The following is a 13,455-nucleotide window of genomic DNA, read 5'->3' on the forward strand; positions in this document are numbered from 1 at the left end:
AGAAAGAACTCAGACCCAAAAAAGCCCACACCATATGTTCTGTCTGTATACCACAGGGGGTGGAAACATTCACTATCTGGACCTGGGTGGTGGTCAGCCGAGTATATACATATGCCGAAATTCATTGAGTTCTGCCCTGAGGACTTCTGTACTTTTATGTTCATAAGTTATACTTCAATCAAAAATACAAAATGCGGAAAAGGAAGAAAAGTGTTATGTAGTTAAATATGGTGGTGCACTCAGCTCTCGCTAGAGGGTTGGGCGAGCGTCCCACCTCCACTGGAGCATTCCTGATGGGCAGAGGCACCGGCAGGCGGAGTTGTGTTCCTGACACCCCAGGGCTCGGGCTTCCCAGTACAGACATGCAGGCAGGGTATGTTGGCCTCATTTGTCAGACAGGAAACCGGGTCAGGTCGGTTTCGTTCATTCTTCACTGGTTATGTCCTTCTAAGGAAGGATTTGGACCCTGGTGTTGGGACTTCCTGGTGGTGCCTCTCTACACACAGATGTGTCAGAAGGTTTTGTGCAAAACCAGGCACTGCTCAGACCACATGATGGGTAAGCCGCCTGCCCCGAGTACTGCAGGTGGCCCCTCAATTTCATGCCCACCTTGACTACCCTGGGGAAAGGGAACTCTGTGATCCAGACTCCCCTCTGATTAATCAGGGATTTAGAAGGTACAAAGAATTAGTCTACAAAGAGAAAAGTCGAGGACTTCATTGCCATTGATCTATCCCCGTGGTTTCTCTGTCTACGACTGTTTACTTAGGCCTTCTGGAGATTGACAGCATTCCTCTCACAGCAGCTCCAAGATTCACTTTCATCATATCTGTTGGAGGCACTCACTGAATGCTGAGCATACTGTGTTGTTTATTTCCCCAGCAGGATAGAGGAAATAGTCCACTCTGAATGAAAACACCACATGCCCACAAATGACAATAACCTACCCGTTATGATCCAGTTTTGAAAGATTATATGAAGAAGCTGAACTGAAAGATCCTTCTCTAAGAACTCCGGAATTGCTAGCAGAAATCAAAAGAATTTTCATTTTTATTACAGACATAAAAACTGTTTTCAAATCAGGCCGTTGTCTAAGCTTTATGAGACCATCAAACCCTCCACCGTCCTGGCCCCCACCATCCGGCTGTCCACATGCTCCCCTCCAGAGACAGGACAGCCCTCCCCAACGCCAGCATTTCATGCCTGCTTGCAAAGTGCTTGGTGGTGTTTTATTTGACAGAACCAAAATCATCTTGAAAGAGAGTATGTTTGCAAAGATTGAGTTTTGACCAAAATCAAGGCGAAATTCTCTATTATTGAGGCAAAATGCAAGAGTAAATGAGACATTTAGAAGGAGATGCTAGTGCAACCTAGTTTCAGCAGAAAGCCCTCTACGGTGTAGAACTGCATCTATTTATGCTTTAAAGTTATTATGCAAACATCTCAAAAGGAGTCAAAATAAATAGAAGTAAACAAAATAAGAGATGACAGCCCTCCTTTTCCCCCCATTTTGTAGCACAATCATTTTAGCACTTTGGTGCTTTCTCTTCCAGGCCTTGTTCCCCCTCAAACAAACATGTAAATATGTACATATTCTTTTAAAAGGTCTGGTATGAATTTCTCTCTCTTGCTTTCTGTTATTTATTTGTAAATAGGACTGTACAATTAAATTTCATTCTGCAATTCACTCATGGACACCCTTCAATGTGCACACATACAGCCCTACTTCATTCTTTTAAAACTCATTGTAAACCGCTATCAAAGTAACACATGGACAGGGTAAAAACAGTTTAATCCAACCGCATAGAAGTACATTTTAAAGAAAATTCTCACCCTGCTTCCTATTTCAAGCCCCAGAGAAACCATTTTTGGATTCTCTTAATTACCTCCGTAAACTCTAACAGAAGGTGCTATGTTTCTGTTTCCTGATTCATCAGCGTTAGACGGTAGCTAATGGCTTCTTGGGATGAGAGATGACTTTGCACCCACTTACCCCCACGTCTCTTGTTGCCCCCTAAATTTAAAAACTATGTGTGCTATTTGAGGTCTTCTATCAGTTGTTTATTGTCAAACGCTGGGCTTGAGTGTTTATTTTTCTCACTCATTTTAAGCTGTTTCATTTGATTGAAATGAGAAATAAATGCCCATCCCACTCCTCCCACTACTCCACCTTCTCTTTTCCCCATCCACTTGTCATGGGGTTATTTTTTACATTTTGAATTTTCTGTATTGGGATCTATATAGGTTGATTGAAAAAACAGAATAACCAGAAGGAACATGTATGTGATCACAAGTCTGTAGCTGTCATTCCCCGAAGAATGAGTGATGGATAGAACCATTCCAGGGAGGGAAATGTCGTCCTGGGCCACTGGCTTGACCTCGAAGGGAAAAGTCCCCGAGGCCAGGAGGTGCAGACCCTGCCCTTGCCCTTGACTCGTTCCTCCAATTCATGCCACTGCTCAGCTTGCTGTTTTCCCCTTTTTGTTTTCCCAGAATTTTTGATGCTTTTTCCTTCTGAGCACACGCCTCCAGCATAACAGAGATTTTCTGTTCCATTAGTTTGATGCTGCTCATTTCTTGTGACCCCCGTTTCTTCCCGGAGATGTGCTTCTCAGAGCCGGCTGCCGTCTGTCTCAATCTTGGCATGAAGCAGGCCCGGGTCCTCCTGTCGCTGGTCCAGACTGCCTCTCCCCCAGATTGGCTCCCCTCTGCAGTTGGCCCACATCTTGCTTTCTTAGCTGGCTCCTTCCTTTTGCTGGAGCATCCCCCTACCCACCAGTGGCCTTAGTGAGACGTGTGGTCAGAGCAGAATTCTAGGCTGGACATTTGAAAGGCCTTGCTTGCTTCTATGGCAGCTCCTGGTACCATGGATGATGGCCATCTTGATTCTCAGAACTCTGTCGTGGCCTGTTTCTCTCTGGAACTGGTTGGAATCTGCTCTTTGTCCCTGGTTCTCTGAAATTTCATGACATGCCTAGACGTGGGTGTTTTTCATGTTTTATCCCTCTGGAAAAACTCTATGAATTAATTCTTAACTAATTTCCTTTCCTCTGATTCTCCTCTCTCTATAACTCCTATGATTCAGATATTAATCTTCGTGCATTGATTCTCTAATTTTCTTAACTTCTTCCTTCTACTATCCATCCTTCTGCCTTTTGTTTTACTTTTAGATTCTCCCTCCACTTTTTCTTCAAACCCTTCTGTTACCTTTTTCATTTTGGCTATGTGAATTTTAATTCTCAAGAACTCATTCTTACTGTTGAAGTTTCCTTTTTTTTTTATAGTATCTTGTTTTTATTTCATGGATACACTATCATCTTTTCTCTGAAGGTCTTAATTTTAGTTTTGGGGGGACCTTTTGAACGCTACCTGATTGTCTCCATTTCCTCCGAGTTCCTTTTCCTACGTGGGTTGGTTTGTTTCTTTCTTTCTTTCAGCCCAGGGATTCCTGACTGCCCTTTGAGAACTTCACTGCAGGGTACTTGGGCAGACACACCACTCACTTCTCTGGGACCCTGGCTTTCTGTGCCAAGAAATCGTTTCTCTCTGGCTGTTCATTTCCTTGGGAAAGAGCCCTCTGATCTCCTGCCTGGACAGGGTGAGGATAAGCCCGCTGCCCGTTCTCAGGCTGGGGCAGAGAAGGGCCAGAGGGTTTTCTTGTCCCCCACGGTAGATTTCTACTTCTGTGCCCCTGCCTTCCCCTGTCCCTGGCATCGCAGAGGACAGAAGGTAACAGAATGGGGAGTGGACGTGGGAGTCTCACTTCTTCTTAGATTTTCGCCCAATTCTCCAGTTATTGGTCACCTCCACGTTCAGAGGTCTCTGATTCCAGAGACTTTCCTGGGTTCTATGCCAAAACTGTCTTGACCTACTCTCTCTGTTAAGTTGGTACCACTACTCATCCATCCATTTTCAAGGTTCCAACATTACTGACACCTTTCAACTATTGTTACCTCTTCTCCCAGGCTCCTGGTTGCTCATTTCTTCCCCGACACTTTCATATGAAAACTTCCAAACAGACAGAAGTTTCAAGAACTGGATGGCGAACACATGAATACCTACCACAGATTCCACCACTGACATGTGACCACTCTGTGTCCACACATCCATTCATCTGGGTATCCAGCCATTAATCCGTCTCATTTTGAAACATGCATTTCTAATTGCAGACACCACTACACTTCTCCTAAATACCTAATTATTTCAATAGCAGTTTGTTCCTTTTTATGATTTCAGTAGCTTCTCCAACGTCTGAGGAATCTACTTAGAATTTCTGTGACATTCTCTTCCGTTCTTGAGTTATCAGGGTTTTTCCACAGTCAGTCAGTTCCTCTCTCTCATTATTGTGGGTTTTCCCAGGTGCCCAGTAATTCTTGGTTGTCTGTTCATCTGTAAGAATGAGGACTGGGCTGACTGATTTAGGCGGCTGGCTTGGCCTTCCTCTGCCTTCGAAGGTGCAGGTCTGTTTTAGCCACAGGGAAAGATTCCTGGAGCTAATTGTGTGTGGGAGCATCGTGCGGGTCAAGAGCTGTGGGTGTGGCATGAGTATGGGACATGGCCCTTAGGCTGGGCTCCAGCGGGCTGTGGGATAGGGTGACGTGATGGACAGCTATGGAGTCCCCTTAGCTAAGCTTCCCCACATTGTGCAGGGTTAGTGTGGGCCACACTGTTTGGAAGCAGGGATTAAATCACGGAGACATCGTATGCTTGAAGGGGAGGGGGGCAGGGCCAACCAGATGCTGGCGTGGCTGCCGGGATGGGATGGGAGAGGAGTGGTCAGGCCTGCAGCTGCTCCAGCATCAGCCAGATCCTCCCTCAGCTTCTCCATCCCCTGGGCTGGGTGCATGATTTGCTCTGAGATGACCCACATTGCTGAGTCTGGCATCTTGGAGACGGAAAGGGCAAGATGTGGATCAATACTGGGATGTGGGTTCCAGCTTGTCTGCACTCTTCCCCTTCACATCCATCTGTCCTTCCCAAGGCCTGCCCCTCCCTGGGCTTCTGAGACAGTGGCCTTCCTCGGACTCTCAGCTTGCACAGCGAAAGGTGAAATCCTGGCACACGTCACCCCCGTGGTTCTGCATTCCTGACAGGATCCCTACACCCTCCCCCATGTGCACCCCCGGAGCAATTTGATCACCTAGAAAATTTAAACTCATGTGTACAAGGATACTTGTATTTATGTTGTTGGTTTCCATGTGCTCTTTAGGTATAATATGGACGCTCTCATGCCGCATGTGTTTGTAATTAAATAAATTAAATGTACCTAATACTACTTAATGACTCAAGGCATTTGCCTGCCAGGTGAAACTGGGGCTTTGTTTATTTAGCTGCAACCCTCCATCATGCTTTCAGATGTCTCTGACTCCGAGCTCCTACAAGTCTAGAGAAGCATCGCCTCCCGCTGCTCCTCACTCATGTGCTTACGCACTGCACTGGGTGCATCTTTGCTCCTTTCCTCCTCCTCTGTGCTCTGTCCAGATTCTGGAGCCACAAACACCCAAACAAAGGATTTTCCTGAGAGTCTGCAGGAGTTCAGTTATGTTAGCAGGACAATCACCTAAAGGTACACACCTAGGGAATTCCCTGGCAATCCAGTGATTAGGTCTCTGTGGTCTCACTGCCGAGGGCCCGGGATCAATCCCTGGTCGGGGAACTAAGATCTCTCACAAGCTGCACGGCCAAAAAAAATGTACAAACCTAATAATGACTAATGGCATTGTTTCAACTGAGCACATGTGTGGGCCATGCACTGGGATGAACTCCATAGTCGAATATTTAAATTTTACCATGACATATTTCAAGCATACAAAAAGCACTGAAAAAGAACACAGCAAATACCCACCTGAAGGACAAAAAAGGCTACCAATATGGTGACGCCCCCTTCTGTACCCCCTTCAGCTATGTACCCCGAGGCACACTGTGCATCCTTTGGTGAGTTTTAAACTTTAGAGAAACAGTTAATATGTTGAGCTCAGGGATTCTTTGAGAACCTTAGAAGATACCAGGTGTGAAATGTTGCACGTTAGCACACAGTCTTCTAGAAAGACAGTGAGCCTTTGCAATAGTTCTTTTCTATTTCAGAATTCATTTCCCTGCCCTCTCAGAGGTTTCTCTCCCATTCCATGCTTAAGCCTTTTCATTTTTTTTTTAACATCTTTATTGGAGTATAATTGCTTTACAATGGTGTGTTAGTTTTGCTTTATAACAAAGTGAATCAGCTATACATATACATATGTTCCCATATCCCCTCCCTCTTGCATCTCCCTCCCTCCCACCCTCCCTATCCCACCCCTCTAGGTGGTCACAAAGCACCGAGTTGATCTCCCTGTGCTATGAGGTTGCTTCCCACTAGCTATCTATTTTACGTTTGGTAGTGTATGTATGTCCATGCCACTCTCTCACTTTGTCCCAGCTTACCCTTCCCCCTCCCCATATCTGGCTTACAGTGAACTCACTGTTTAAACCTAGTCTTCTCTGGCTGTATGTGGCTTCTCTAATTATTGTTCATCAAATTCTATTTCTCCGCATCATGTCAAAATCAGATGGTGATTTCTTCCATCTGTTACCCCAATCTGTTCAAACTGTCACATTCCAAGAGCTCTCTGAAATGAATTGGCTTCTGCCAGACTTAATACGGACTGGGTTTCGGTATACAATACTGTATTGGGATTCTTGGTATATAATGTTGAGTTCAGAAAAATTGCTATTTCCTCCGATGCCTGTAGTGAGTAACATGAAAGTGGTGGGTGAGACTCAAGCAGGATTAAATTCCGACACCCTCAAAATATTCTTCCCCTCTAATACAATAATATTTAACAAAGAACCTTCCCATCTGTAGCCTTTTCCTCTTCAACCACAAATATTCTTAGTTCAGACAGAACATTGAAGTACTTATATTACCTTTCACAGGCTATAAATGCCACACACCTGGATTTGAAGGAAGACTCCCTGTTCTTGGATGTATTTCATGAGAAATGGGCAGAGAGTGGGCTCATTCCAGTGTGGAGCTACTCCTATGAGGCAGAAAACTGTTCTCCTTTCTCATTAAGTAAAGTGGTTTGCAAAGCCGCCCTGTGGATGTGTTAATGGACTTAAGGCCGAGAGGGCCAGAGTCACAACGATTTTTAGTACGGATGCGGCAGGCAGCCATCTCTGTTCATTGCAGAGATGCAGAACGAAGCAAAAGTTTGCTCTGGAACAAATCCAGTGCAGAGAGGAGGAAGCAATCAGTCTAAATGTATTTTCCAGGAGAGATGTAGGGCTCAGGTACCTGCCCCACCCCTGGGATGCCCATTCTGCTTTGGAGAGCGGTCCCTGTTGGTCCCCACCCCCAAATAGTCCTGGAAGCCAAGAGGATCCCCATGATGGGACCACATGTAGTGTTCCCCTTTAAAAATGTCAACTTGTAGTAATGTATTCTTTCAGAGCAGAAAATAGATTCATCCTGTGGTCTGTGAAAAGCACACTTTTGGGGCATAGATGTTTTACATGTTTATTTTCATTGCACAGTTACCAACTCTTGCTTTCATTTAATTGTCTGAAACTGCAGCTAGCCCTAGTTGGAATCAGGTCCCCTCTTTTCTTCCTGCCCCGCCCCATCTTTATATCCAAAGGCATGTGCTGTTTGTGAAATGAGGGAATGAATGGCAATCCCACCAGGTGCTGCCTTTCAGAGGGTTTGCTGCTCCAGCTACTTGTGACTTGCTCCTTCTGGTTCCTGAAGCAAGATTCCCTTCACTGGAACATTCTTCCTTGTCCTCCTTTCGTCGGTGCTGAGAAAGACTGGGCCTGCCGGGGGCCATTCTGCCCAGATGGCCTGAGCCCAGGGGCCCAGGGAATGGCCCTCCGTCTCACTGAGGGTTCCCGCTTCTCAGGAGTGAGCTTTAGGAAGGCAGGAAGGCCTCCTCCCTCGGATGGTGTCACCACCCACCATGAGGAGCTTATGTCCTCAAGGCTAAGAGCCTGTGTGCTGGAATCTTACCACCTCTCTCTTTGACAGCAGGTTTCATCCAGGTCTGAGAAGGCTCTGGGATGATGGGCATCCTAGGAGCACCAGGAGAAGGGAGAGCGCTGGCCAGAGATGTGGGGAACCATCTCTTTACAACCTTTTTGCATTTTCGGCATCTTTCGTCTCCCTTGTGGAATGAGAGGAAGAAAGTGGGCTCTGCAGGGGATTTCATCTCCAATGTGAATTCATCCCAGGCTACCTGTATTTTCATTTATCCTGGTTGAATTCCTTGGGGGGTGGGGGTGGGGGCAGGGGATTGTTGCTCATAGGTGAAGTGAGTGCTTCCTTTCTTAAGAATCTGCCAGATGCTTTCAGGGGTGGCCAGACGACTTTCACATCAATACACGGTTTCCGTTGCCCCGCCCTGGCCAGTGCTCATGCTGTCACCTGCTCCAGTTTCAACCATTCTGGGGGGTGAAGCCTACTGGGATACTCCCAGCATTTCCCAAACACACTTGGCTACAGGAGATCTCATAATTCCAACGGAGGAACCATGCCAGCCTGGGAAACCCTGCCGAAGGGTGGAGCTGAATCTGAGATGCTCTGGTACAGGGTTCTGATCAAGACTTGCTGGAAGTCTTGTGTGCAGGCTGCTGACCTGTTTGAGGGAGGTCCCACAGAGGCTGACCCTTCTCCTGGGCAGGAGTGTCTGCATACAGGGACTGCCACCTTGAGGGTTGTTCTCTGCCGGCCTCGGGGCATGGGCTGCAGGCTGTCGCTGTAGTCACAGCCCATCCTCCCCTTGTTGGGGGATTGCCCCCAAGGAAAGGGCTTGGCTGCATAGCAAACCACCTAAGCTTCCCCACCTGGCCTGGACCCAAGGCATATCCGACCCAGAGAGAATTCTCCCCCATCCTCACCCATGTCCACCCATGACTTGGCCATCAAACGCTTCTCCAACAGCATCTCCAACAGATCTTCCCAAAGTTGAGAATCATCTCAGATGGAAGAATAACTTGTTGTAAAGCCCTGTCTAGCCCCTTGGAGAGACAGACACTTCCCCTCACACCCTCCCTGGGTCTTAGCTGTGTCACTGGAAGGCCGAAACACCTTTAGGAAGAAAACTAAGGGCTTGCTGCCTGCTGAGAACCTGCCTCCCAGGCCCTCAGAGGGAGCCGTCACTCCGAGCCCATGTCCCCCAGGCTCCCCATGCAGCTCAGCCCCACCCCCAAGAACCTGATCTCTGCACAATCATTGGTGGCTCTTGGATGTCACTGTGCATGACTGTGCAAACCGGGGCTTCTCTTTGTCAGCTTGCTCACAGGTTTAGCCTCAAAGACACCATCCATCATGGACAATTTTGAAACTCTGGAGATTAGAAGGATGGATGCACTTTCTCTGTGGAGATGCCAGCCCTCGGGAGTTGGCATTGATGACTGTCTAATTGTGGACACGTCTTCCTGCCCTTGACAGCGCTAAAATGCTGCCTGTTTCTGACCAGATGGTAATGGATCTTTGATCTTTGTGGTGACAAAATGTTGGCCTCTGGAATGAGACTGTGAGTCTCAGATGGAGGATACCACAAGGGAAAACAGTGACCACATGGAAAAAGACTCTGGCACGCCTGTCCCCAGGGTGAGGTGTGGCTGTACCTCCACCTGGCCGTACACAACGTGAGGCTTGGATGGCGTGACCTGGGCCTGGAGTGAACCCTTTCGTGGAGAAATCACCTCCTTTTTGTGCTTTGTTGAGTCTCAGTGAAGCTTAACCCAGCTTCCATCTGGGTGGGGGGAGGGGAGGAGTCCCCAAGATCATCAGCTGTTCAGAAATAATTGAATCCACTTGAGGGTGAAAACTGGCCTTGGGTTCAGTTTTGGAAGCAATTGGTCTTCTCGGAAGCATTGAACTCAGGGGAGCAGGGAAGCAGGGAAGCATGGTGCTGAGCAGGAAATTGGAAAGGGATGGATTTTATCCCCTTTGCCAGAACTAGGCCATCTCGGCTCTGCGGTCTGCAGCTGGTCTGGAAGAAAATTATTTTCTATGTCCTGCCTCTAGAAGACCCCTGTCCTCTGGGTGTGAATCTCATTTCCTCACCAGTGGATGGTCACAGCTCCGGTCCTCATGCCCCCGTATGCTTCCCAGGAGAGCTCCCTGCACTGTGTGAGAAGGGGGAGGAAGTTTTCAGACCAACTGGGAGGGTCTCTTGCTCTGGAAGCAGGGGATGTGATGGAACAGATGGCCCTAGACCTAGGGAAATACCTTTCCCAAAGCAGGGACATCGTATATGAGGTCTAAAATGGGACAGAGAGGATGGGATTGGCAGGAGGGTAAAAACAGAATACTAGGTTATTTTCTGTGTAAAATATAAGACAAATCCTGCTATACAAGCCTGCACTGAGTAAAGAGCCTGCATAATAAGGGGTGAGGCATATCTGTCCTGCCTCAATCCTTGTGCTGGGATTTGCACAATTACTTTTAGTGATTCCACATGTGGACAGGGAAATCCTCAGGGGGGCTATGTGTGGGCCAGACTTGAGTTCAAAAATGTCCTCAGTGGATAGGCCTCCGTGCCTTCTGCGTATCTTTACTGAGCACTGACTGTGCTCCTGGCTGGGAGGACAAGGCTGAACAAGCAGACAAGATCCCTGTCCTACCTCCTCCTCCCCACAAAAAAATGATAGGGGAGAAAACTAGAAGTGAACAGATGCAAGCAAGAGAATGTAGTGATGCCATGCTTCAGGATGGAAATAAACCAGGAAGGAGACAGAGAATAACAGACTGGGATCTATCCAGAGATGGCCTTTCTGGGCAGGTAACACTAACAAAGAAACTCGAGGATGGGAGGTGTCTGCCATGCAGGGCCGTTTGAAGACGTAGCACCAAGTTGTTGGCAGGCCTCCCGTCATGGAGGGTGGGTGTCTCTGTCCCCTCCCTTTGGATCCGGGCAGGTTCCTGCCTGCTTTAATGGATAGAGATTGGCTGTAGTGGTGCTCTGTGACTTCCCGGGCTAGTCATAAAAAGCCAAGCGTTCATTCCACTTTTGTGGAAGCCCTCATTCTTGGGGTCCGAGCTCCCAAATAAGAAGTCAGGGCCCTCTGGGGTGTCCATGCTCTGGAGACCCAAGCCACAGGGAGAAGCCACATGGAGGAGCTTGGCTCAGCAGCCCTGCTGAGCGCCCAGCTGGCAGCCAGCATCAACAGCCGGCCAGGTGCATGAGTCACGGGGACATCCGGCCCATTCGAGCCTGCAGATGACTCCAGCCCCAGCTGACATCTTCCTATAACCTCAGGAGACACCCTATCTGATACTTACTGGCTGAGTCCTCCCAAATTCCTGACCCAGGAAATTGTGAAATACAGCAGACAAACTGGTATTGTTTTAAACTACATTGGGTAGTTTTTATGCAGACGCAAGGTTGTGCACATGCCTGGGGCTGTGTGCATGCTCAGAAATGACCTGAGAGGCCCTCAGCTCTCACCTCTGGCTGACTCTGAGGCCCTGTGCCAGCAGGAAGTGAAGGCTAAGGCAAAGTTGTAAGCTGCCCAGTTGAGTGTTGAAGGCTGGCTCTCAAGTGTGTAGCCCCTTGGCAAAGACTGGGGGGCTTATTTATTCCAGGTGTTTAAAGAAATCTCTGTCCCGTCATCAGCTGACTAAGGGAAACTAATGGAACAGAGAATTTGTGGCCACAGATGACAAAGAATACAGTTTTTACAGAAAGTTCAGAAAAGTCACCAAACAAATGGCAACATGAACCCTACGGAGGGGAGGAGAATCAGAGTTCCAGAGTTGCCACATTAGATGATTTAAAATGCATTTTCAACAGCAACAACTACAACAACAACAAAACAGGAAGCATGCAAAGAAACAAGAAAAGAAGGCTCATACACAAGGTCAACAATAGAAATTATTCATTAGGAAGCCCAGACATTGAACTTATTAGACAGATATTTTAAGCTGGCTATTTAAAATATGCTTAAGGAACTAAAGGAAGCTATGTCTAGAGACTACAAGGGGAGTATGAGAAGGATGTCTCACCAAATAAAGAATATCAATAAGGAGAGAAAACTTATAAAAAAGAAAAGTAGCGATTCTGGATATGCTGCTAAGATGTCCAGTATTCTAGCTGAAAGATGTACGATGATTGTGACTGCTGGGAATGAACAGATCAAAGCAAGATCTGGGGAAAAAAACCCCACATTTTCAGAGAACAAGTGGCTGAGAACTAGCCCCGGGTGATACCTCCATCCTCAGTAAGATGAGCTGGGAGAAGAGGACAGGGAGAAGAAGCCGGCGTCTCTAACCTGCGTTTGTGTCCTGCATTGTGCCGAGTTGGTGCCTGCACACGTGAGGCACTCAGTGTTGTCTGTGTTGGCTGACCACTCCCCAAGGGTGGAGGGTCAGAGAGCAGAGGAGCAGGGATGATGGGGAATTAACAGGACGGGAGCAGGAGGGCTTTTGGACTTGGCAAGTTTGTGGGTGACTTGGCACCCCATCTGTGGCTGCACCGTGGAGGATGAGAACCTGCTTGCAGGAGGTGGTTTGGCTTTGCCTTGCGTAGATGCTTTCTCCTGGCGGAAGAGCGGGTGCTGTGAGAACGTCTGCCCTGTCCAGATACCTTGAACTGGGGTAAACCCAGTGGCTCCAGAGCAAGGCCTGGACACTTTGGGCCAGTGCACTGTGAATCTTTAGAGAGGCGACCACATTCCCAAGTGCCTGGTGGGTGACCTTGCTGATGAGATGAAGGCCCTTTCTCAGGGGCTCAGTACCAGAGGGGAGGTACCAACAACAGGCTATGAGGCCCAAGGGGAGACCAGCCAGGCTTTGCCGGGCAGTCGAGTGAGACTGGGTTCTGAAGAAGGAGGAGAGATCCTGGAGGGACTCATGACCTCCATGTGATGTGAAACTCTCCTCAAGGTCAAATGGAATCCAATGCTATGAAACTCATGGACTCAGTGAGTGACAGTTTTGACCAGCTTCAGAGACCAGTAATTCCACACACTCTCAACTGTTGCATATCTTCTTGCAGCTGTTCGATCCCCCGGGCCATTTCTCCTCCTTCTCCTCCTGCTGTGGCCCTGTCTCCATCCACCTGGCACTCATCTTACCTGCTGGAGGGGGGCTGGGAAGATAGCAACGCATCAGCAAGGTTCTGTGGTGTGGTGACTGTGTAGAAACTCATTGCATTATCTTTCTTTATGTTGTTAGATCTCAAAAAGAATGTGTGGGTTGAGGGATTCAAATGTTGGGCTACTGTTACCTACTCATGTTCTTCCTTCTCTAATTCCAAAGACAATCAAGATTTGACCTTATTTGGGAACTCTAAACATACACCCTGCCTGAAATAGGAAGCATTGAAATATCTGGGAACCCCCATAGAAGACACTTTTCCTTCTCAGTGTCTCTTCCTCATTTCCTTTCCCACCAGAAGAACCCAAATTTTTATTTAGGTAGCAGACAGAGAGACCTTGATCTCAGAGAAGGTAGATTTCTCACACCCCTTTGGT

This window comes from Balaenoptera acutorostrata, chromosome 6 (genome assembly GCF_949987535.1).
Source record: "Balaenoptera acutorostrata chromosome 6, mBalAcu1.1, whole genome shotgun sequence".
Lineage (NCBI taxonomy): Eukaryota > Metazoa > Chordata > Mammalia > Artiodactyla > Balaenopteridae > Balaenoptera > Balaenoptera acutorostrata.